Below are 26,676 nucleotides of genomic sequence, written 5' to 3' on the forward strand. Positions count from 1 at the left end.
AAGGCCTGCTGGTTCTCTTATCAATAATATGAAAACAATGAATAAGAACTAGAGCCAGTTGGGAATTTTGACAAAACAGGTTTTTCATCTGAAAATGCTGCTTTGTCAAAACTGAAACTTTTTTGCAGAAATGTATCAATTTCAACTAAACTTTTGTTGGAAGTGTTCTCAGTTCCAATATGGAATTTCTGATCAAAATGAGAGAGAGACTCCCCAACAAAAGCCCATAGCGCTGTGTGATTGACTAGGTTACTGGCTATTTGTTAGTCTCTAAGGTGCCACGGGTACTCCTTTTCTTTTGGCTATTTTCAATCTCTTCTACTGGGAGCTTTTCTTAAATACTCACTGGGCCAACCAGAGTGGAACTGACTTTAAAGCTTGGTGGCTGGGGCATGTTCCCAGTCTAAATGAGGCAAAGTAGTAACTTGAATGTGGGTCTCCCACATCCCATGTGAATGTCCTAGCCACTGGGACTATTGGCTATTCCAGGCTCCCTCTCTGTTTTTTTACAATTTTTTTTTAAATGTCCTGGTTTTATCCTGATGCAGAACAAACCAACTGCCAAAACTTCAAAATTCTTCACAAAACAGAATTCTTGTTTTCTTCCCTGTCCTAGGTAACAACCTGACCCAGAAGATTATTATAAAATGACAAAATCACCATAAGATTATTAACAAATTATTCCAGGACCTTCCCAATGTAAGTAAGAATCAGAGTGACACATATTAAATAATGAGGAGGGAGTGATATAAATTTTGTGAAATATTGGATAATTGGCAATTAGTTGAGCTGCACATGGAATGATAAATACTTGTTTAAGATATTTTGCTATTGACTAGATTTTTTTTTTACATCTTTCAATCTGGCTTCTGACAGACACTACGGAGGTGTTCTTGTGATTATACTGCAGCTTTTCGAATACCATTAACTAGGTATTGGTAATGGGGGTCTGTTGTTGGGTAGGGTGGGCAGTGCTGCTGTCAAGTGACTGCATTCATTCATGGAGGGGAGCTCTCAGAAGGGGCTTATTGGTATTTGCATATCTTCATGTAGGAATTCTCCCTACAAGGCTCTTCAGGTTCCCATTCTGCCCTCCTGTTGTTGAATGTGTATGTGATTGCTAGAGAAACTGTAGGGAAATAGAAGCTTCTGTATTGTCATGATACACATATCTAGGCCTCACTGTTGATAGTCTACTTATAGATCTTTTATCAGCTATTGGTATATCTAAACAACACTTTGACATTTGTATTCATTATATCCTTTAACCAGTGTCATTTGCAAGGCCTTGCCTTACAGAATTTCTGTCCAAGACTTTAAGCAGAATTCTTCCCTCCCCATCCCCAACACACAAAATATAGAAAGAGAAGGCAAATAATTTTATTGTCCTTAACTCAGAGATTCTGTATTAGCATTATTTATTCTGCATGCACAACCTTATTGCTCTGTTTACATCTGGATTTCTACGTCGCATCTATGTACTTCTCATTTTTCTATGGCTATCTCAAAAGCCATTCAAGAGTACCTATTGATTTCTCTTTAATCTGAGGGACATCACCGCAACTCTAGCTTCAATAACCACGTAACCAGATCTGCAACACAAAGAGATAGACAGGAGCAGTTATGTTTTTTGACAGAGAGCAGGAACCACATACTGTATGAAGTTTTCATAGTGTACTTCATGATGCATTTTCCAAGCGGTGAAAACAAACCAATACAGAGTAGCTAACTACAAGAAGTGGAACGAGACAAAAAGCAGCGTGACTCATAAGAGTAGCAAGGAACAGTGCATTGTGAGTATTTCTGAATACTGTAACAAAGTTTGAAATAAAAAAGGAAAATAACACATGAAAACATTGATACTATATATAGAGAGATCACTGCAGTGCTGTTAACTCTGAGGTGTAATGTACTATATATTTTCAGCAAGGAATTACACGGTTACACTAGCTTAATACAGTTAGTGAAGACTAATTTACCCAGTAATCTCCAGGGAAATAAAGATAATTCAGAGTGTAATTACCCAAAAATGGAATTTTCCTTTCCTCACAGAACAAAATGGTAGAATTACGTTGATTTTTTTTAAAAATCACTTTCTTTGTATATATTAGAAATAGTACCCTGTCACATACAAATTACAGTCTGGTTTGCAGAGTCTAGAGAAAAAAATGAATAGCAGATGAAAGTGTTACAAAATGGAAGAAGAGTATTACCTGGCAATTTAAAATTAGTTACAAGTACCAAAGATTTGACTAAAAAAGTATAACTTGAAGAAGATACACAATGAAGACTTATTTTAAAAAATCTGTTTCTGATATTCTCATTGAAATAAACAAAATGTTCTCAAAGCACTCATCCACTGAATGAAAAATGTCACCAAGTCTTTTTCCCGACACAGTCAAATGATGAACTAGATGCACTTTTGTTCTTGAATAGCTGTCAATCTCCACTTGTGGTTTAAATATAGTTAAGTCCAAAAGCCTCTAGCTCTACCCATTCTTCAAGAACATTCATTTTTTGTATTGTATCATTGGCAGTGTCTCAAATTAATTCAAATCAACTTGGATAAATCACATGGATAGAAAACTGTATGAATGCCTGTAAACAAAGGACAGTGATAAAAGCACATATTCAATTCAGAGAAGTTAGAGACTGAATTAAATCAAATCTTCTTTGCTATCTTCAATATCTCTGAATCCGGAAGCAGATGTACAATGCCATTAATGAAATATGCAGATGAAACTCAATTGGTAAGAATTGAAAACACCAGTGAAACTGAAAAAACCAACAAATGGACCTTATGTGATCAAAAATAAGCTGAAAAAACAAAATGAGAGCTAAAACAAGTGCAAAGTGGTGATCAATAATGTAAAATGTATGTATCCAGTTGGAGGGTGAAATGTGCCAGAAGTGAGCTGGGGTCATACAGACACAGATTGCAAAGTATATATGAGGTTTTGATCTGTTATAGTGACAAAAAATGAAAAATGCAGTTTTGATCTTCACAGGCAGAAGCATCATATCATGTATCGGTGTGGCAATAGTACCTTTCTATGGGCTCAGTTGTTTTACAAACACGCACTGTACTGGGAGTGGCGCAGAATGAAATTGCCCCAAGGGAAGCATCCTAGATGCCCTCCACCCTAGTCCTCCATCCTAGTGTCCCACACATATATAAGGGCTTGTCGGGGCCTGACAGAACCTCTCTCTATATATTTCTATTCTAACCCATTTAGGTTTTTGCAGATAATTTTCAAATCATATATAGAGGATTCATGATTTATAGACCTTATAGGTTTGGTCATTTCTTTTCTAAACTGACCTGACCTAGTCATTTTAGTCTCTCCTTGTGTGGAAGCTGTGCATACTCTGGATCAACTTTGTTCCCCTTCTCTGAATCTCTTCCAGTTCCACCATATCTTTTCGAAATGGAGCAACCAGACTGGACACGGTATTCAAGGTGTGGAGCATACTATGATCTATATAGTGGCATTATGATATTTTCTGTCTTATTTTCTATCCCTTTCCTAATAGTTCATAACATTTGTTAGACTTTTTTGACCACTATTGCCCATTGAACCAACATTTTCAGAAAACTATCCACAATGACTCCATGATCACTCTCTGGAGTGGTAATTTAGCTAATTTTGAACCCATTTTTATATGTGTAGGTGGGAATCTTTTTTTCCAATTATCAGTACTGAATTTCATCTGACATTTTGGCTGCCTAATCACCCATTTTTGTGAGATTCCCCTTGTAGTACTTCACAGTCAGCTTTGGAATTAACTATCCTCTTTTAATTTTGCGCCATCTGTAAAGTTTGTCACTTCACTGTTTACTCCCTTTTCCAGATCATTAATAAATATCTTGAACAGCACAAATCCCAGTACAGATCTTTAGGGGACCCTTCAATTTACCTTTCTCCCTTCTGAAAACAGACCATTTATTCCTACCCTTTGTTTCCTTTCTTTTAACTAGTTATTTGAGGCTAACTTCCATCTATCCATGACTGCTTAGTTTTCCTTTAAGAACCTACGGTTAGGGACCTTGTCAAAGGCTTTCTGAAAATCCAAGACACTATCACCTGAAAATCCAAAACACTATCACTATATCAACTGGATCACACTTATCTACATGCTCGCTGACATACTCAAAGAATTTTAATAGATTACTGAGGAATTGTTTCCATTCATAAAAGTCGTGTTGACTCTTCCCCCAACCATTGTGTCATCTATGTGTCTGATAATTCTGTTCTTTATTATAGTTTCTACCATTTTCCCCAATACTGAAGTAGGCTCACTGCGATCACCCGGATCGCCTCTGGAGCCTTTTAAAAAAATCATTGTTACATAAGCTACCCCTCCAGTCATCTGGTATAGAGGATGATTTAAGCAATAGGTTGCATACCACAGTTAGTAGTTCTGCAATTTCATATTTGAGTTCCTTCAGACCTCTTGGGTGAATACCATCTGGTCCTGGAGACTTATTACTCTTTAATTTATCAATTTGTTCTAAACTTCTTCTCTTGACACATCAGTGTGGAACGGTATTTCAGCCTTGTTGCCCAAAAGAATAGCTCTGATGAGGGTATCTCCCTCACATTCTCTGCAGTGAACACCAATGCAAAGAATTCATTTTATTCTCTGCAATGTCCTGTCTTCCTGAGTGCTCCTTTAGCACCTTTTTCATCCACTGGCTCCACTGCCTGTTTGGCAGGCTCCTGCTTTTGATGTACTTTAAAAAATTCTTACTGCTAGTAAGACAAGAAGTAATAGATTTTAAGGTGAACAGGGATGTTTGGAGCCATCCAGTCTGACCTTCTGTATAACAGAGGTCATAGAATTTCTGCCAATATATCTGTATTGGAGGGAATTATTGTTCCCTATTACATAAATTAACACTATAACAAGTCCAATAACTTGTGAATGAACTAGAGTATCTCTTTTAGAATCTTGATTTAAAGACTCCAAGTGATAATAAATTCACCACCGCCCTTGATTCACTGTCCCTATGTTAAATATCCTTGCTGTTAAAATGTTGTACCTATTCCAATTTCTCAAACTTTAGCTTCTGGCTATTGATTGTATTATTCTTATGGTCTGTCATTTTACAGATCCATCTAATATCACCTATCTTTTCCCTGTGTACTTAGACTGTAATTAAGTTGCATCTTAACCTTCTCTATTTGATAAGCTAAATACTTGACCTCCCTAAATATTTAATTCTAAGACATGCTTCCAGATCACAAATAATTTTTGGATATTCTCTGAATACTTTCTCGTTTTTCAGCATCCTTTTTAAAGTGTGGATACTTTAAGAGAAAATGTTTCTACATAATAAAATATCAGGAAAAAACTTCCTGCAAGTGACATCTTTTAAACTGTGGGATAGCCTCCAAGGGAAGTGGTAACTACTTGGGACACTGGGAAAATCTAAAATTAGATTTGAGTAAATGTAAACTAGAAAATAATCCTGAAGTGTCAGGAAGATAGACTAGCTGACTTCACAGGTCTTTTCCTTCTCTAGTGGCCCTAATTCAGTAATTTTGAAGAGCCAGGGTTTTTAATGGACGTTCAAAGGGTTAATTAGAAGCTGTAGTAGGGATCATCGTCTTTAAGCAGCTCCTGGTCCTTGATTTTAAAACAAAATCTAGTGCTAAACTCCACACCAGGAGACTTTATTAGCTAAGCCTGTGTTTACCATTTATTTTCAGTAGGAAGTGCTTAGTAGCAGTTTCTTCCAAAAATATAAGTGTAACCCTTTTTAAATAAAGCAACTGTGGAAAAAATGGGATTAATCACTTGTAAGAGACCTAACTTGCATTATTCAAGAAAACTGGGTTGTTGTGTAAAAATTAAATTATTTTTCCTTCACTACACTTTCAGTTTCTTGCAGTGTGCACTGGTGTCGAGACACAGTCACATGTCAGAATTAAATACTAACATATTCATGGAAAAAGGGGTCAGCCTCAAACAGCTGCAAAAATTTGATAATCTCTAGACTAGTTTGGTCTAGTCTAACCTCACTTTTCTCAAGTGTTCTTTAAACTGGGCTTTTGGCAGAAGTAGAATGGTCAAGACTGATTCAACACCATCGGTATTTTACCTCTATACATTAACCCATATCAAACACTCAATATTCATTTTATACCATATAATTTCACCAACATAATTCTGTCACATTCTTTAGTGGAATCCAGACCAGTGAGGGGTTGTGGTGCCACCTCAGAATGCTTTGTTTTGTAGCCAACAACCTGGGCCTCTCACAAAGCTACCAGCATGCAGGTCGCACCCTGACTAACTGTCTGCTAGAGAGTCCTGATTCAGTAATGTCTGACCCATGCAGCCCATCTAAAGCCTCACAGCCCCACTCTGCTTCCAACCAGCCTGAATTACAATCAGAAGGGTGACCCCAACATACTTCCCTGTCCCAGACTTTCCCTAAATGTGTTCTGCAATGTCTAGCCCTCTCCTGGACAGTTCAGATATTAAGGTTCATTGTCCCTGTAAAAGAGTCAATATTCAACATGTTTGTTACTTTAATTGGTGTTACCAAACATGTTCAATTTAAATGCAACATTGGATTGATTTAGATTAAATATAAAAACAAGTTCATTAACAAAGTAATATAGGGTTTTTAATGAATTCAGGTATAAGAGATAAAGTTAGAAATGGTTACAGCAAATAAAAGTGAAAACACACATCTAAAGAATCTAGTAACTTTTGGTTCAGGGCTTCTGCTCAGAATGGGCCCTCTCTCACCCACAGTCTTCAAGCAAGATGGTGACTGACCCTCTCCTTGATCAGGGTCCCTCTCAGAGGCCCAAAGGTGCTCATGCCTTTGTCTTCTTAGGTGAAAGAGAGAGAACTCAGTGTTTTCTGCCCCTTTCTTTGATAGTCCACAGAACCTTTGAAGTGGATTCTTCTGAAGATTACCACTCAAAGCAAAGTTTATTCAAATAGCAAGGAAAGCAATATGGCATTTGGTGATGAAGGCGGCTCCATGATCTTTCTCCCCCCCCCCCGCCCCCGTGTTTGCTGAAATGCAAATTAATTACTCTGTCTCCTGCCATCTCCTCCCCCTGCTGTCTTGCTGGCCCTGTTTACTACTTATATGTAAATTGAGGTAAACACACTTCCCTTTGCTTAGGATAGGCCTGTTTAACAACTCTTGCTGAGGCAGAGCTGTATGGTTTGAATGTCTGCTAATAATATTATACAGGGGGATTTCATAACTTTATACTAATGATGCTACACACATTCACCATGATATTAATTGACCAGAGAGTTATTAGTTTTCAAATGATATGCCACAAGGCATATTTTGTTCAAAGATATTACAATAGTGTTTAGGGTATGAATACAGGAGTGCTTTCCATCAAAAATTCCTTAGGATAACAAATATAAATCCATTAAAACCAGCACTATAGAGTTTGTTTTTTATCATTTATCTCACCTCTCTCCAATTCCCACCCTTAATTAAACAGTGTATCCTATCAGGAGATGCTTATTTTCCTCCAAAGAAATCTTAATTGGTGTTCTGTTTTCTCAGACTTTCTTAATTCCCAGGAAATGAAATAGGGTTCATATATGTTTGAGTACCGAAACCTATCTCTCTTAAAAAAGACATCCCTTGCAAAGGGGGCACAGCTAACTCAGTGACAACAGGGTTTTAAAAATCCAGCTCCTAAGCGACCAGAGTAGCTAGTGAACAGGAGCAGCAAACAGGGGAGTTTTGCTAGGGAGTTCTCCAGCACACCAGGAAGGAGTAGAGACTATGTGACCCTAGGGGTGAATGAGTATAGCAGTAGTATACTACCAACCATCTGACCAGGATGGTGAAAGTGATTGTGAAATATTCAGGGAGATTATAGAGGCTACAAAAGCAGAAAATGCAATAAAATTGGGGAATTTCAATTATCCTCATATTGACTGGGTATATTCCATTTCAGGAAGGGATGCAGAGATAAAATCTCTAGACACATTAAATGAATGTTTCTTGGAGCAACTTGTCATGGAACCCACAAGGGGAGAGGCAATTCTTGATTTAGTCCTGAATATAACAGGATCTGGTCCAAGAGGGGAATATAACTGATCTATTTAGTAATAACTACTATAATGTAATTACATTTAACAAGGAGGGAAAATGCCAGAGAAACCCACTACCGTAACATTTAACTTCAAAAAAGGGAACGACACAAAAAATGAGGAAGCTAGTAAAACAGAAATTAAAAGCAACAGCCCTAATGGTAAAATGCCTGCAAACTGTATGGAGACTATTTAAAACATAATAATAGAGGCTCATACTACAGGTATACCCCAAATCAGGATGAGGGAGGGGAAAGGTATGAGGACCAAAATATGCTACCATGGCTAAACAGCAGCATAAATGTGGTTTAGAGGCAAAAGGCATCCTTTAAAAATTGGAAGTCAAATCCTAGTGAGGAAAATAGAAAGAAGCATAATCTCTGGCAAGTCAAGGGCCAAAGTATAATAAGACTGGCCAAGAAAGAGTTTGAAGAGCAACTAGCTGAAGACACACAAAGCAATAGCCAAAAAGCAAAAAATAAGTACATCAGAAGCAGGAAGCCTGCCAAACAGGCAGTGGGGGCCATTGGACAATCGAGGTGTTAAAGGAGCCCTCAAGGAAGACAAGGCCTTTGCAGAGAAGCTAAACGAATTCTTTGCAAAGGTCTTCACTTCAGAGAATATAGAAGAGATTCCCGCACCTGAGCCACTATTTTTAGGAGACATATCTGAGGAACTGTCCCAGATTGAGTTATCTGTAGAGGAGGATTTGGAACACATTGATAAATTAAACAGTTATAAGTCACCAGGACTAGATGCTATTCACCCAAGAGTTCTGAAGGACCTCAAATATGAAAATTGTAGAACTACTAATTGTGGTATCAGAGTAGCAGCCGTGTTAGTCTGTATTCGCAAAAAGAAAAGGAGTACTTGTGGCACCTTAGAGACTAACAAATTTATTAGAGCATAAGCTTTCGTGAGCTACAGCTCACTTCATCGGATGCATTTGGTGGCAAATGCATCCGATGAAGTGAGCTGTAGCTCACGAAAGCTTATGCTCTAATAAATTTGTAGTCTCTAAGGTGCCACAAGTACTCCTTTTCTAATTGTGGTATGTAACATATCGCTTACAAGTACAAGCCAGTAAGGCTAACTTCAGTCTCAGGCAAATTGGTTGAAACTACAGTAAAATCAAAATTATCACACACACAAATGAACATGATGTGTTGGGGAAGAACATGGCTTCTGTAAAGGGAAATCATGCCTCACCAATCTATTAGAGTTCTTTGAGGGGGTCAACAAGCATGTAGATAAGGGTAATCCAGTCAATGTAGTCTACTTGGACTTTCAGAAAGCCTTTGATAAGATCCCTCACCAAAGGCTCTTATGCTAAGTTAGCAGTCATGGGATAAGAGGGAAGGTCCTCTCATGGATCAGTAACTGGTTAAAAGATAGGAAAACAAAGGTAGGGATGAACGGTCAGTTTTCACAGTGGAGAGAGATAAATAGCAGAATCCCCCAAGGATCTATACTGGGACCTGTGATGTTCAATGTATTCAGAAATGATCTGGGAAAAGGGATGAACAGTGTGATGGCAAAATTTGCAGACAATACATTGCAAAGAGTTACAAAGGGATGCCACTAAACGGGGTGACTGGGCAACAAAATAGCTGATGATATTCAGTGTTAATAAGTAGGGCCCTACCAATTTAATGACTAAAAAATGAGTCACAGACTGCCCTTCCCCATGAAATCTGATGTCCCCTTGTTCCTAGGAGTGCCCCAGCAAAGGGGGCTTCTAGCTCCGGCTGGGCTGGGGAGGGACAGGACTTGTCCATCCTCTGAACAGCTGCTTTGGGGGGGGGGAAACTAGAGCAACCTCCAGGTGCCTCCCCCCGCTGCAGGACACTCTGGGACTTGTGGAGTTGGCGGCTTGTGGAGTTGGATCTGATCTTCCCTGTGCTGCTGGGAGCATCCCAGCAAAGGGAGCTCCTAGCTGCTAGTCTGGGCAGGGCTGGGGCTGGACAGGACTTGCTATCTCCCCCAGATGCAGATAGCCCTGCACCCCCACCTCCCCACTCTGTCCAGCTCCGAAGGCAGCACAGAAGTGAGGGTGGTAATCCCATGACCTGCCTACAACAGGTTTTCCAAACCCCTACACACAATCCCCTTTTGGGTCAGGACCCCTATGGTTACACCACCATGAAATTTCAGTTTTAAACAGCTGAAAATGTGAAATTTACCAATTTTCAAATCCTATGGCTATGAAATTGACCATAATGGACCATGATTTTGGTAGGGCCCTATTGATAAGTGCAAAGCAACCCATATTGAAAAAACAATCCCAACTATACATACAAAATGTGGGGTTCTAAAATTAGCTGTTACCACTCAAGAAAGATCTTGAAGTCATCATGGATAGTTCTCTGAAAACATCCACTCAACGTGCAGTGGATGTCTAAAAGAATCAGAATGTTGGCAACCATTAGGAAAGGGATAGAAAACAAAACAAAAATATCATAATGCCACTCTATAACCCCATGGTATACCCACACCTTGGGTGCAGTTCTGGTCACCTCATATCCAAAAAGATATATTAGAATTGGAAAAGATCCAGAGAAGGGCAATGAAAATGATTAGGAGTATAAAACAGCTTCTGTATGAGGAGGGACTAAAAAGACTCAGGACAGGTCTACTCTAGAAACTTGTATCAACGCAGGTGCAGCTGCACCACTTTAGAACTTCTGGTTGCTTGTCTAAGCCAATGGGAGAGAGCTCTCCTCATGGCTTAATAACTCTACCTCCATGAGAGGCAGTAGCTATGCCACCAGCGCTTGGGTCGGCATAACTATGTCACTCAGGGGTGTGAATTATTTACACCCCTGAGCAGCATAGTTATACCAAAGCAATTCTGTAGTGTAGACCAGGGCTCAGACAGTTCAGCTTAGAAAAGAGATGACTAAGGAGGGATATGATAGAAATCTTTAAATCATGAGTGGTATGGAGAAAAGTGAATAGGAAAGTGTTATTTACCCTTTCACATAACACAAGAACCAGGGTAAACCAATTAAATTAATAAGCAACAGGTTTAAAACAAACAAAAAGTAGTATTTCTTCATACAACACCCTGTCAACTTGTAGAACTCGTTACTAGTGGATGTTGTGAAGGCCAAAAGCATAACCAGGTTCAAAATATAATTAGATAAAGTCATGGAGGATAAGTCTATTAGCCATGCTCTGGGTGTCCCTAACCCTCCAACTGCTAGAAGCTGGGACTGGATGACAGAGGATGGATTACTCAACATTGCCCTGTTCTGTTCATTCCATTTGAAGCACCTGACCACTGTAAGGCAGGATACCATTGGTCTGACCCAGCAAAGTTGTTCTTATCATTGAATCCACATCTCTTTTGCTGCAGTGTGAAATATTAGTTGCTCTTTAAATAAATGGGTTAACTTGCATTTGTTTTATTGTTGTTGCTTGTTTATTGTTGCTTTTAAGAAATTGCTACTAGACACTTCTTAAACTAATTGGAAAACAAAAGCTTAGTTAATGAAGTCCCTTGGTGCAGCAGTTTAGCATTAGATTTTGTTTTTCAAATTAAGGAACCATGAGTTTCTCTCATCAAATTAAAAGAACAATTAAGAATGCAACTTTCACCCTCCCCTCATGGAAAAATCTTACAGAATTTAATAGTAATGGTTAACATGTAGGTGTCTTTAAAAAGCTTTACAGAGGTTATTGAATAATTGTTAGATTTTGCAGGATGATTTAAAAATATTTTAAAATTACAGACTTTCTTAAATGCTGTAAGATTAGGAAATTCCACATAATTCCATTAGTTCCTTTTGCAACCCTGGTATATTTCAATTCAGATTTACAGCTGGGGCAAAAAAAAAAAAATCACTTTGTGAACACTTGCAAACTTTCACTTGTTTAGAGAAAACTTCTCATTCACTTTATCTATGATTTCTAAATGCATTTGACCAGAAAAACCTTCCAGCCACTTTGGCTCATTCAGTTATAGAGAGCAGTGTGTCCTTAGCTAAGTCATCTAAAGAATGTGCTTCAAGTATCAAAAAAAACAAAAACAAACAATGACACTGTGGCAAACTGCACTGGCACAAGTCACAGTTTGTAGTGAGGTAGCTGCACTAGTGAGGGGGAAATCAACAGGCCATAATCTAAGAACAATAGGTGCTGGAACTAGAGATCCTGGGGGTGGAGTGACAGCCCCAAGATCCCACAGCAGGTAAATGGCAGAACTAGTAATAGAACCCAGGTTTTCAGAGTCCCTGTCCAGTGCCCTATCCGCAGACCACACTGCCAGTAAACAAATTGCTCCCCATATATATATATTTTACATACACACACACACACCAGGACAGTTAACACCAGGGAGGGTAAATAGTATTTAAGCTAAAGGACCATGCTGACAGAAGAACAAATGGGTATAAACTGACCATGGATCAATTTAGGCTGGAAATTAGGGGAAGAGAATCTCACCCATGAATCTTCTTATATTGCTGTCAAATACAGATGTAGGCTTTAGGGGGATTGGGAGATTTTTATTGAAAATTTTCCATGAGAAAATGCTGTTTTGACAAATCCAAAGTGGTGTAATTTAGTTTAGAAAATAATTTGGGCAAAGTGTTTTGAAAATGACAAAGTTTTGATTTTTTCTTTTTTGTTTCAAAGTGGCTGTTTTGACATTTCTTTATTTTATATTTTTAAAAGTTTAAATAAAAGGTTACAACTGACTGATTTTCTTTCCATAATTTTGTTTTGTGAAAATGTTTGGCTTTTTGGACTGATTTGGATGGACATTTCCTTGAAAACACAATATTTTTGCAATATGAAAAACCCATTTTCTGACCAGCTCTAGTATGCATGTGTGAATATCAAACAATATTTTAAAATTAAGTTTAAAAAACAAACTATGCATTTACAGAGATTAGCAGAAAAGCAAGTTGCAGTATGACAGAGTAATTTAAATTGAAGACAAATTATAGTTTTGTATTAGTAACAATACAAAGTAAAATATTTGAAATCATCATTTTATTTTAACCTGACAGTGCCCTTTTACCTAAATAAAATGTAAATTTTTAAAACCCTGTTAAGTAATTTCTTAGCGATTATATATGAAAAATTTCCCTTAGAAGAAACAGGTTTACATTTCAGAATAAAAAACAATTCATATGCTTAATGTTAAGCATTTGAGTGTTTGCATGAGAGGAGCCTTGAGCTACAAATTTTCTGCACTATTGTTTGTAAATTATACAAAAAAGCTACTAGACCTTCTCAGCTATTGGTGTAGGGTATACATGATGCTAATTTTTAAGTGTGCCAAGACAAGTGCCAAGACAGATGTCTGATTATATTTGGAAGTAAACAAAAGATGGGCATAATAAATTCTGGACCTAGTCACTGTAATTTCAGTTCAACATTTTGAAATAAAAAAAACTATATTGACATTTTAAGCAAAAAAAATCAAAATGAAGAAATATTTATTTTGATATTAAATGAAAACTCATTTCATTTCTAAACAAACTCAAAACCAAAGTTGTTGTTTCAACGCTTCTTGTGGGAAAATTGTAGTTTATATTGGATTTGATATTTTCCTGCGAAAAATTTAAGTTTCAACATAACTGTATTTTTGAAGGAAACATTCCCATACAAGTTTCAGCGTAGCAGCTGTGTTAGTCTGTATTCGCAAAAAGAAAAAGGAGTACTTGTGGCACTTTAGAGACTAACAAATTTATTTGAGCATAAGCTTTCATGAGCTACAGCTCACTTCATCAGATGCATTCAGTGGAAAATGCAGTGGGGAGATTTATATACATAAAGAACATGAAACAATGGGTGTTACCATACACTCTGTAACCAGAGTGATCACTTAAGGTGAGCTATTACCAACAGGAGAATGGAGGAAGGGGGGGAACCTTTTGTAGTGATAATCAAGGTGAGCCATTTCCAGCAGTTGACAAGAACGTCTGAGGAACAGTGAGGGTGGGGATAAACATAGTAGATTAGTTTTACTTTGTGTAATGACCCATCCACTCCCAGTCTCTATTCAAGCCTAAGTTAATTGTATCCAGTTTGCAAATTAATTCCAGTTCAGCAGTCTTTCGTTGGAGTCTGTTATTGAAGCTTTTTTGTTGAAGTATTTCCACTTTTAGGTCTGTGATCGAGTGACCAGAGAGATTGAAGTGTTCTCCAACTGGTTTTTGAATGTTATAATTCTTGACGTCTGATTTGTGTCCATTTATTCTTTACGTAGAGACTGTCCAGTTTGACCAATGTACATGGCAGAGGGGCATTGCTGGCACACGATGGCATATATCACATTGGTAGATGTGCAGGTGAACGAGCCTCTGATGCAAATGCATCCGATGAAGTGAGCTGTAGCTCACGAAAGCTTATGCTCTAATAAATTTGTTAGTCTCTAAGGTGCCACAAGTACTCCTTTTCTTTTTGAGCCTCTGATAGTGTGGCTGATGTGATTAGGCCCTATGATGGTGTCCCCTGAATAGATATGTGGACACAGTTGGCAACAGGCTTTGTTGCAAAGACAGGTTCCTGGGTTAGTGGTTCTGTTGTATGTTTGCTTCAGGTTGGGGGGGCTGTCTGTAAGCAAGGACTACAAAAGGTCTTGCCCCTTCCCCTGCTCTCCTGCGGGTAATAGTTCACCTTAAGTGATCACTGTCATTACAGTGTATACGGTAACACCCATTGTTTCATGTTCTCTATGTATATAAATCTCCCCACTGTATTTTCCACTGAATGCATCTGATGAAGTGAGCTGTAGCTCATGAAAGCTTATGCTCAAATAAATTTGTTTGTCTCTAAAGTGCCAGAAGTACTCCTTTTCTTATTCCCATACAAGAAACTTCAACCAGCTCTATACATATTTCAATGGGAGTTTCTCTCAACTAAGAGTTGGTCTATTATTAAAACGTTAGTACAGTTGAGCAGCACATTAGCAACAGCTAGGATATTTACAAAACCATTACATTTCTGCTATATTAGTGATCTAATATTATCTGGATATAAATATTGAACATATGTTATATCTGTCTATAACTTCCCCTTACAACAACTTTCCTCTATTTTATGCAGAAAGTTTTACATCAGTTGAATATAAATCTTGGTATTTTCAATCTTAAACACACCTAAATAACATTACATGGAAAATATTAGTTTACTAGAGAAAGTGATGACTAATAAGACTGAAAGAAAAATCTTGTTGCTTTGTTCTCAACTTAAATATACATAAGAAATGTAACTGAAATATTAAAATTCTACAGATTATTTGGGGATTTAGTTGGTAATCACCAAGCCAGTTAAAGTTAATTAAGTATCAGTGAACAAATAATTTATTATCACTATTTAAAGTGTTTAAATTCTTTATCATGCTCAGTAACTGACACTTAAATATGATATTTAAGGCATAGCTCTTAAAAGTATTAATTGATAATTTTATATTTTTACAAACCCAGTCAAGTTTAGACTCATTCAACACATAAAGGGTCACACTGTTAATGGTAGTTAGCCACATAAAGATGCAAATAGGCAACTAGTGGGATTTTCAAAAGTGCCCAAAAGGAGTTAGGCACCTAGGTGCTTTTGAAAATCCCACTAGGTACTTATCTGCATCTTTCCAGGACTATATTATGTTAAAAATATGGCCCAAAATGTTCAAAATTAAATTCATAATCTTCTCTCATTCTTAAACTATATAGTAATATACTCAGTGTGTTGGACCTCCAGTGCAAACAGGATTAACCATACTGATAAGGAGATTTGTCCTTCCAGTTATGTTGATGCTTATCACACAAAGTCACCAGGATAGATTAATGATGAAGTAATGAGATAATTGGCTATTGGCATGTGTTAGGGGGCTTATTCCTTCACCTGCTTACTTCCCTGGTCCTTCTCACATGATCAGAGAGCAACAATACCCGAAGTCCAAAGGTGCAAACAATTTGTTGTTTATTGGGGTAAACTTCCAGCAAGCATGATTCCACTTTCCTTCCTTAGTGTCCCCCTTCCCAGCTCTGACACCACAGAGCCTTACCTGTGTCCCTGTTCCCATTCCCCCCCCTTAGCAAAACATGATTCCAATTCCCCACTCCCATTCCTCCCCCTTACTTCCTGATTGACTGCAGACTATATAGTAAAACATGAGTTCTGCTGAGCTATACCTTAACCAATCATTTTCCTGAAATTTAACTAACCAATCCTAACGTATTGTAACATGATTATGAAACCAAGTATATCCCACCACCTTAATTAGTTCAGCAAAATTAATTATACAGCAGACAGGAACAATCACAGAACTGGACAGAGATTATACAGATAAACAATGGCAAAGTGGGAACTATAATGACAAAACAATACAGAAGTGAGGATTTCACATCCCAGCTATTGATAAGTGAGTTCTTGCCAGACAGGATGCTATCAAACTAAGGTTCCTTTTACATCTTCTAGGCCCTTCTGTTTCTCTGGAGGTGATAGGCATTATCAGGACAGGACTGTATTCCTAACAGCCCAATAGCACCTGATTTCAATGCGACTAGTTTGGAATGTGAGGATCTGACCGGTCGCTTCCCAGCTTATGGCTGCCTCTGCTGCTTAGCTAAAGGCCTTAGCCTAAGAACAGGGCCTCAGACTGTCACAGTGAGAAAAGGCCTTATACAGTCAAACAGTCATTTTGATTCTTTTCTTTTATACCTCTATAACTAGCTAAGTGATAAAAATACACCTAAATTCTTAGAGTATAGGCCTTTACAGACAGGCCTGAATATCTATATCCTATGCACCATACACATTGTGGAAGAGTGTTAAATTATACCTTTTTCTTTCATTTAAAGAAACTTTTAGGCCAGAGCTGTGGAACTCTACATTAAACATCAATTTTGCAAAACAATGTGCTCAATATTACATTTTGAATATAAAACCTCTAATTTAAGAAATACTTTTTCACTTCACCAATATTCAAGTCTTAGTAGCTTTTGAACAGTCCAAAAGAGCAGAAACCTGAAACAAAGCAAACACTAGGTTCTGCTTCTCCTATTCAACCCAATGTAACAAAAACCCCCGAAACCAACAGGAAAAAAAATGGCATCTGGAATTATTTCAGTGAGCATAGGATCAGGCCCAACATGCACTGGTTTCACAAAACAATAGGGCCAAAAATATTTGGTCAATTCTTCATGTGAACCTTCCACTGACCTCAGAGTGTGCTCACAAGTACATTCAAGGACCTATTTTGCTATCAAGTATTTGATGGAATTACTGACATTGTTACACTGGCAAAACCAGAGTTGAACAAACATCTTCCATTACTCAAAAATGTATTAAATTTAATACTCAATTAGTAATTAACAGTTAAGTCACATCTTGGAAATACCATAGCATTTTGAAATGCAGACACGAAGAAAACCTTTGGCTCTGAGAATTTATATCCTCCTAATTCTCATAGTCTTACCCCAAGTGACAAATAATGAAAAGGAACTAACAGCTAACACCAAAGCCAGCAGAAGAACAGACAAAAATAATTCTTTTGCTACTTATTGGTAGTGGCAGCTTATAGAATGCCCACACTGAGCTCCATTGAAGTCAATGCCTATTTGCTAGCAGTTGCAGGATAGGGAACAAAACTGATAAAGTACTATGCAAACCAAGACTACATGTTTATAGTCATGAGTGAAATTCAGCCCTATACAGAGAAATAGAACAGGCACAAGGTGTAATAGGCCTTGAATGGTGTTTAGACCTCCAGCTGATCCTCTGCACAGAAATGAATTTTCCCCCACGTAGACAGAATCAATTTCAGTACCAGATTGTTTGGGGACCAATCCTTCAGACCAAAGGAGGACATATTGCCTACTTCTTGATGAGGAGTGGCGTGGTTGTGGCTCCCTCTCATTTTCAAGACCACTTCGAATAAAGACATCAACAGGAGGACAAAGAATGTTGCATCATATGGGCACCAAATCTGCAAAACAGCTCTCATGAAAAATTTGCATGCATAACCATTTGTGCAAGCAAAAACATCTATCCATGCAAATGGGGCTTTGCATATGTAGAGTGGTGTTTTAGCTGTCTTCGGGGAAAGTACAGTTTTGGAAACAGTTTTGAAAACAGGTAAAAATAGCAGCTGACACCTGCAATTTTCCCTCAATCCTGGTCCCTCTTATTTTCTTACCGTTAGTAATAATAAAGATGCCTCTCTGTGTATATATCATTAGTGTTTCCAATCCCTTTACCCAGCAAGAAGCACAAAGTTACACTAAGACTAATTCCATGACCAAGATTTTCCAAACTGATTAATGATTATGGGTACCCAATTTGACACACTTACAAGGGTGCTTGAAAATCAGGCTCTTGAAGGGTTCTCAAGTTGGGCATGCAAAATCATTAATAACTTTGGAAAACATAGAACCATCTGTCTAGCAATTTAAAAAGAGGCTAAGCAAGTTTTAAAAAAAGCTTATTTTCATAGCTGACCACATCAAATTCATCTGATCACTTAAAATCAGATTGTAAGCATGAAGTAAAAAAGTTTAATATACCACAAAGTTTATCCAAAAGCCCTAATGAAAGATTGGTCTTTAAGGGTTTTTATAATTAGTAAAAAGTGCAGTTTGCAAATATGGAGTGCCAAGAAGTGGAGACAGGCCAGGGACTAAAATATACATAAACCCTAATCAGAACTGGAAGCCAACAGAGATTTGCTAGAATAGGAGTAATATGTTGCTTCTTAATTGAATAGGTCAGGATTTGAAGATTTAGTCTAGAAATAATCCTATGATAAAGGCAGAGGTGAAAGTAAGCCAGTACGAGCCGGTGCGCCATACTGGGGCAGCCCGGCATCCCCACAGGGAAATTTAAAGGGCCTGGGGCACACAGCAGTGGCTGGAGCCCCAGGCCCTTTAAATTGCCTTCAGAGCCCCGCTGCTGGAGCCCTGGGTAGCAGCTGCAGGGCTCCGGTGGCTATTTAAAGCTCCTGGGGCTCCCCTGCTTCTACCGCCCTGGCCCTTCAAATAGCCGCCAGAGCCCCGCCGCCGCTACTCCAGGGCTCCGGGGGCTATTTAAAGGACTGGGATGGTAGAAGCAGGGGAGCCACAGGCCCCTTAAATAGCCCCCAGAGCCCTGGGGTAGCAGGGGCTCCAGGAGCTAATTAAAGGGCCGGCGCTCCAGCTGCCTCTGACGCCCCGATCCTTTAAATGGCTGGAGGCCCGCCATTTTCCCAGGACTCCAGCGGCTAATTAAAGGACCAAGGCAGTAGAAGCAGTGGAGCCCCAGGAGCCCCGGGCTGCTGCTGCTACCCCGGTGGGGGAGGGGAGAGGAGAAGGGTGGGCTGGGGCTGGCTCTGACCCCCTCAGCCCCGCCCCTTCCGGGGGCCAGAGCTGGCCGCAGCGTACTGGTATGTCAGTCGACTTACTTTCATCCCTGGATAAAGGCCACAAAAGAGAATTACAAAAATAAAATTAAAAAGCAGTTCTTGAAGGAACCAACCCAAGAGAAAGAATGTCAGGATCCTGTTGAGTAAATTGGCAAATGCAAGAATGAGCAATGGACTAATGTGACCCAAATAGCTCAAATATTGAGTAGCAAGAAAGGAATATTCAATTTGCAGCTAAAGGCTGTAGCATTTGGCCAGGCAATTGCCTTCAGTACCCATGAAAATGTTCTCCAATTTCAGGACTTTAAGTGAGGAGAATCAGATCAGAGTAGCTTGAACAGATGCTTGACTATCAGAAAACACTGAAACTGCTTTGAGAAACTATTTATTCAGAGAGATAGCCAAATAAATAGTAAATAGTAAATAGCTTTGGCATTCATCTGGAAACTGATGTTGGGAATGAAAAAGCACTAACAATTATGTACCAAGAATCCACAGGTGAAATCCTGATTGTTTTGAAATCAATAGGAGTCTTGTGATTGACTTCAATGGGGCCAGGATTTCAGCCCATTCCAAAGTAAATGAAACATTTTTAATAGGCAGAATGTGGCTTGCATGAAAGGATTAAACCCTGTATACCATAAGCCTTCCCAATTAATAATGATGATAAATGTCAAGAGATTCAGCAGGTTTGGTTCAGTGTGTTTCAGATAAGCTCTCTCAAAACTATGGAGATGTATAGGATTTGAAATCTTAGATGTCCTGATGTTTCCAGCTAGCAGTGCAGAATAGACTCACACTATTTCCTGCAGCTTTTCCATCTACTCTGATGCTTTCTTGCCCTGCAAAATGCCACTCTGACAAGTTTGGTATACTCCACAGATTGGACAAACACCACAATGGCAAATTTGTGATTATAAATTATTCACCCAAAACAGCATGGTTTGAGCTTCAGGCTAATAGATGGTAGTTAGATCATATTCAATCTGAAGTGCTTTGCCTAATACAGGCATTTTGGCCAAAATAAATGTCTGCTTCTTGGGATGATTGCCAAAAGAACAGATCCACTTAAATGAATTGCACTGACTCCTAATAAAGTTAACTGGCCCACCTAGTCCATTTAGATAGCACATTTGGTGTTGCCTGCTAGCCTATTCACAGTTCACTTGTGTGGCATTTGCTAACATAAATGGCCTGCAGTGAAGCTCTTTTGCTGCTTCACTGCTGAATTCTGGCAGCTAAATAAGTAGATCTTGCCTTGACTGTTGATGTTTGGGATTTTCTTCACTGCATTTTCAGCATTAGACAGTTCAGCATATTAAAAATCCAGACTGGTATAAAAAGCCATAGAGTAGACACAGGTACTTAAAGATGACCAGACAATCATCCAGCTACTTTAGAATTGTGAGGTGGCTGCTCCAAATAAACAGAGGAAGAATGTCAGTCTAGGATAGCTGTTTTGACCCGTTCTGTAAATTAACTAACACTGACATTGAATCAAACAATACAGAAAACAAACCAAAAAGAAAACAAAGTTCCAAAATCTTGGATAAAGTTTGGAATCAAGTAAAACTAAGGAAAAACAAAGGATCTGAAGTTCTAACTACAAAACATAGAAATCTACAAACCAGGCTACTTACCTGAAAATCTACCACCACCAATCATAATTAGCAAAACTCCAGGAGTTAACCCTAAGGTTCTTACCTAGTGTTAAGTAGAAGGGAAAAATTCTTTCACTTTTACTCCCCCTTTCTCTTTTTCACCCTGAGCGAAAAAGGGGTTTAAAATAAGTACATTTCATACAAAGAATTCAAAAAATTAACATTTTACATTTTGTAATGGTTGCATAGGTAATGGAGAATACTTTTGCACAGCACCTAATATAATAGGGTTCTGGTCCATGACTAGGGCTCCTTAGCTCTACAGGATACAAATAATTAATAATAATGATCATCTCTATGTAATCTTGCTAGACAGCACATATTTATGCAAGTGTGCTCTTTAGATAGTTTAGTGAATTAAGAGGGAGTGCTGGCATCTCAAGAGTAAAATCTTAACATCTGGTTGGTAACCATGGAAACAGATTGACCACTTAGTGAGAGCTACCCCCCTTCATCTATTTTTAACCTTATTTTTCTGCCTGTAGAATAAGTATCAATATAATCTGATTACTCTGTACAGGATTATATCATTAGTCAAGCTTCTCACTAGAGAGTGCACTTTAGACTGATCATAAAGAATATTAAAAAGCACCCTGAGTCAAACTGAAGTTTAACAAGCCTAAGTGTCTCTACAGTGGAAGAAATCGAAGTGAAAAAGATATTAAAATCTTTAAAGATCTTTATCATATGCTATAGGTATATCACAATGGCTATAAACACTATATTAGTGATTTTCTGGATTTTATTTTATGAACATGATTTTTTAATTGGGCAAGGCATATTTAATTGTGTACAGTAAACACAACCCAGTTGTCTCCAAAACTAAGCATTTGTGATAAGTCTTAGCTGAAAGATAGAACCAATGACCCACACTTTGGATGGTTGCTGTCTTCAAGCAAAGGATTTCATAGGAATGAAAGACTTATCTACATAAGAACAGAAGCAATTCCTTAATATTCCTGTGAATATCACAGCTACATTTCTTGTGCTGAAAAGAAATGGTAACACAGACTGTGGATTAGGCCTAGACACTTGTCATTTATTGGCGAGCAATAAATGGTATACAAATGAACCTCTATGAAATGCCAATTAGTAACCTCACACTTAAGTGCTTTCAAACACACAAAATACCAATGAATAGAGCTGTGTTAGCAGGAGAAAGCTTTTTCCATCCATATTTTTTGGAAAACTAATTTTGATTTGACCAAGTTTGCAATAGTTTTATGCTTGCTTTCCATGAACATACGAGTGCTTGAATTTTATTAGCATGATCAGAAGTGAAAAGCAGATTTAAAGTTTGAATTCTTGAATATTGGCTCAAAACAAATTTTGAATGATTATATCCGATTGTGTTATGTACAAAATGAATGCTGTGCTCATTAGTGGCATCTATTATACAATCAGGGAATAGAAAATCCAGGGTGACTTCAAATTTCAAATATATTCACAATGAACTCTGTGAGCTATTCATATAGGAAAACGTTCAAAAAATAGATATATGAATGAATTATCATTTTTATCACACTGTCCACTAATCTACTTTGTCTGTGGCTACTTTTAACATGCCAAACTTTTGAGAAGCTACAAAAAGCTACTTTAAAAAAAATCACAATACTTTTGTCAAAATAATGCAGTTTCACCCAAATGTATGTTGTCCTAAAACCTATGTTTAGACCTGGAGTAGTAACAGGTTTCAGGTCCAGTATTACATGATCTCACAGGACTACAAATAGAAGTGCTATATCTTTAGAAATGGGAGATTACCAGCCTCCCTAAGGGTCAATGTGAACTCTGGAGAAATCAGACCTTAAAGCTAACTTCCTTAGGCATAGAAGAGCTGTTTTAGATAATTTTTGAAAGATTTCTGAAATTAATTACATCTAATTTCCCTCTACCTCAAAGTAATATACAGTTAGATTTATGATAACTAAGGGACCCTGGCTTCATAAGTGGATGGCTATGAAAAGAGTCAATCATTTTAAAATACATTTCTAATTTCTGTAAAATATATGCAATAAGCAGCACACACGGTGCTATACATGAGGTTTTAAGGAAAGCCACTGGGGGGTGCCTGCATTGCCACTCATAGGCAACCTGAGGTCCATCAGGGTAATCTGATTGCGGGCCACGACACATTTTGCTGACATTGACCGTTCGCAGGCATAGTCCCCTGCAGCTCCCAGTGGCCACGGTTCTCTGTTCCCGGCCAATGAGAGCTGCAGGAAGCACATCCCTGAGCCCACTGCTTCCTACAGCTCCCATTGGCCGGGAATGGTGAACCATGGCCACTGGGAGCTGCGGGGGACTATGCCTGCAGACGGTCAATGTCAGCAAAATGTCTCGCAGCCTGCAATCAGATTATCCTGATGGGCAACACGCAGCCCGTGGGTTGCAGATTGCCCACCATTCGTCTCCACAAACCACTCATACCGATAAAACCTTTATGCCATAATATTAGGTATAGAACTTGTATACAAGAAAGAACATGGAGCCAAAAAACCCACTAAAATATCAGGCAACGAATGGATGCACTGTTCAATCAATAATTAATCAAGAAACAAAAATCCTCAAGACAAACAAGCTCTCCTGTTGGCCCCAATCTGACCAAGTTTAATGTTTTCTGCTGCCAGCTGGGGCAGCCCCAGGAACAGAAATAGCAATAGCTAGACAGGGCAATGGTATCATCTCTGTGTACTGCCTTACTGGCATATCATGTCCAGGTCCGGTATCCACATTTTTAAAAGGAGATTGAAAATCTCAAGACTGTTCAGAAATAAGCCACAAGAATGATACAAGGTCTGGGAAACCTATCTTACAGTGAAGAACTTAAGAGGATCAATCTATTTATGTAAAAGTTAAGAGGTGACTTGATCATGATCTATAAGTACCTGTAGCAGCTATAGTTACATAAATATGTGCAGGTGGCTGCAAAGACCAGAGGTTAGCTATCCTCCACTTTGGAAGGCAGGGCTCAGGACTACAGAGTGCCTCAGTCCAGTGATACTGGAACAATTTGTATAGTGGGTGCTGAACCAAACTGAACCAAACTGTAAACCCTGTATATGATGGAAGCCACTTCAGACCAGAGCACCCTGCAGCAACCCCACACCTGTAGTTCCAGCACCTATGCCTTGGTCAGCACCAGGTTCTGATGGCTCTTGGTCTTAGTGTTGTGTAATGTTTAAATTGCAACAAAAAAATTTTTTTTCCATACCTTTAAAAGAATTCCCTCATGTTAAAGGCCTCTTCAATCTAGCAAACTATGACATAACATGATCCAATAGCTAGAAGCTAGAGATATTCAGACTGGGAACGAGGTGCAAATTTTTAACTGCGAGGCTAATGAACCCTTGGAACAATTAACGTGATCATAATGGACTATGGACCTTTTTGGCCTTAAATGTCTATGAATCTACCAAAGCCAGCTGAATGACGATTTACCTGTGGCTCCTGTAAAAAAATAATTCAACCACCAGCTGTGAAAGGCTACCCAAAGTTTTAGGAAACCCACAGGCTTCGCAGCAATGCTGCTAGCTGAGATCCTGGTTTCTTCTATACAAGTTAATGACCAAGCCACTGAGATGCATCTTCTCTCTTATCAGTCAGTGACATGCATCGTGCTCAGCACCAGACGATTAAGTCATCTGGATTGAAAAATGTCTCCATGATTTATAGTTATCACTGTCCTGCACATCCTGCTAATACTTTACATGAAAGTTTGTAATGATGGTATGACACACTAAATTATGAACATACAGTGAAGGAGGACTTGGGTGTTCATTTTTGGCATACCAACATTTCTTACGCTAGCCTACATATTTTAGCCATCAGTTGTCTTCATAAGGCACACTCCTCTGCTCTTTTTAAAGCTTTTGTTCTCATTTTGCACTTCAATACACCTTCAAGGCTGAATTCTTTCCTGCACTGAAAGGAAAAAGGACAATGCCGGTAGGGAGCTGATTACAGCTCCCCCATTCGGAAACTGGTGTTTCCTGGTTTGGCCGTGAAGTAAGTTAAGCTCCTCTAAGAGCCAGAGTCTTTTCCTGTAGGCTACTAAAGGGCCAACTTCCATAGCACCACACTGAATAAAAGGTCATCTCATTGTGCCAGAGTCTCATAAATGCCCACTCTAAGGCACCTTTATGCTGCCAGACTGACATAAAGCAGCCTTAGGGTATGGCTATTCTGTAGTCGAGCTTGCAAATGCAGCACATGTAGACATACCTGATCTAGCTAGTTCAGGTAGTAAGAGCAGTGAAGAGATAGCATCACAGACAAGCCACCCAAGCACAAGCTTGTAGCCTGGGTACATACTTGGGCAGCTAACGTGTGTAACTACAGTTTCACTGCTATCAGTATTCATGCTATATCAAAGCTAGCTCAGGTACATCTATACATGCTGCAGTCACACCTTTGATTACAAAATAGACAGGTCCAAATTTTTACTCAGGGTATAAGAGGCTGATTTTCTCCATCTAAGCTGATCTAGTTTGGTGCTATGAGGGATGATGGGATAAATACCCCTCTTCTTGGGAAATAGTGTTAACACCATCATACTATCAAAGAGTGGACCCCTTTCTGGCATGACCTACAGTGGTTGGCTGTGGCAGAGCAGGCTCTACATCTCTAACACCTCCCTGCCAACAGCCGCTCCTGCCATGCAGTGGTCTGCCTGTTCTTGTGACTCAGCCCTCCAGCCGCACCACATTTAGGGTAGGTCTACACAGCAATAAAACACCTGCAGCTAGTCAGGCTCATGGGGCTATAAAACAGTGATGAAATATTCAACCTTGGTCTGGAGGCTAAGGTCTGAGACCCTCCTAACGCACAGGGAAATCAAACCCCAGCCCAACCCTGAACATCTCACTGCAGTTTTATAGCCCTACAGTCTGAGCCCCATAAGCCTGAATCAGCTGACCTGAGCCACTGTAAGTATTTTATTGCAGTATAGATATAACCTCAGTACCACCCCTTCTGCAGTAAGCAGAGAGTCCAGCAACCTAAACTCAGAACTTAGTTCTTCACACCTACCTATACTCACTCCCCCACAGACTCAGACTCCTTCCTAGGCTCTGGAGGGTTATCCTCCTGCTCCTGTGTAATCCAGTGCCTCCTAGTGATTTCTCTCTAGGGGCCCACCCCCTAATTCAATAGTACTATAACAAGATATTTCCATACCTTTCCCAGAAGGCAGCTACAGAAACCCTAGACCTCCTGCTCCTCTTGGTTCTAATTTAGGGAAGCGTAGCAAGCAGTTAAGGTCTGCTCCTGCAGATATCTCACTGTACTTCTTCTATCTCCACCTTCCTGCAGACCCTTTCCCACAACCCCTCCCAGAGCTTATGGCACAACTACCTATCTCTAGGCCCTTCCTTCAGTACCTAGCAACCACAGATATACAATACTTTTCCCCTTTTCTCTTTACAGCCTCTTCTTAGCTGGGCTTCCTTCCTTTATATCCTCTACCCAGTTTCTCTCCCAGCTGGCCTTCATCTTCAGTTAGTCTTCAGGGCCTGTACCACCCTCCAGGTACAACCAGATCCACTAATTGCTCTCTGTCTTCTGTTAACTCTTTCA

At 39.0% G+C, this 26,676-nt stretch overlaps 1 long non-coding RNA gene across 1 annotated transcript; it reads right to left on the reverse strand.

Moving 5' to 3' along the window:
- Positions 1-1,290: 1,290 nt before the first annotated feature.
- On the reverse strand, positions 1,291-26,505 carry LOC119851874. Its single transcript, XR_005291440.2, has 4 exons — positions 26,278-26,505; positions 21,143-21,202; positions 17,921-18,028; positions 1,291-1,592 (listed from the first exon to the last, which is right to left on the reverse strand). It is a non-coding gene; the product is annotated as an uncharacterized LOC119851874 (long non-coding RNA).
- Positions 26,506-26,676: the final 171 nt, after the last annotated feature.

Source organism: Dermochelys coriacea, chromosome 2 (assembly GCF_009764565.3).
Source record: "Dermochelys coriacea isolate rDerCor1 chromosome 2, rDerCor1.pri.v4, whole genome shotgun sequence".
Lineage (NCBI taxonomy): Eukaryota > Metazoa > Chordata > Testudines > Dermochelyidae > Dermochelys > Dermochelys coriacea.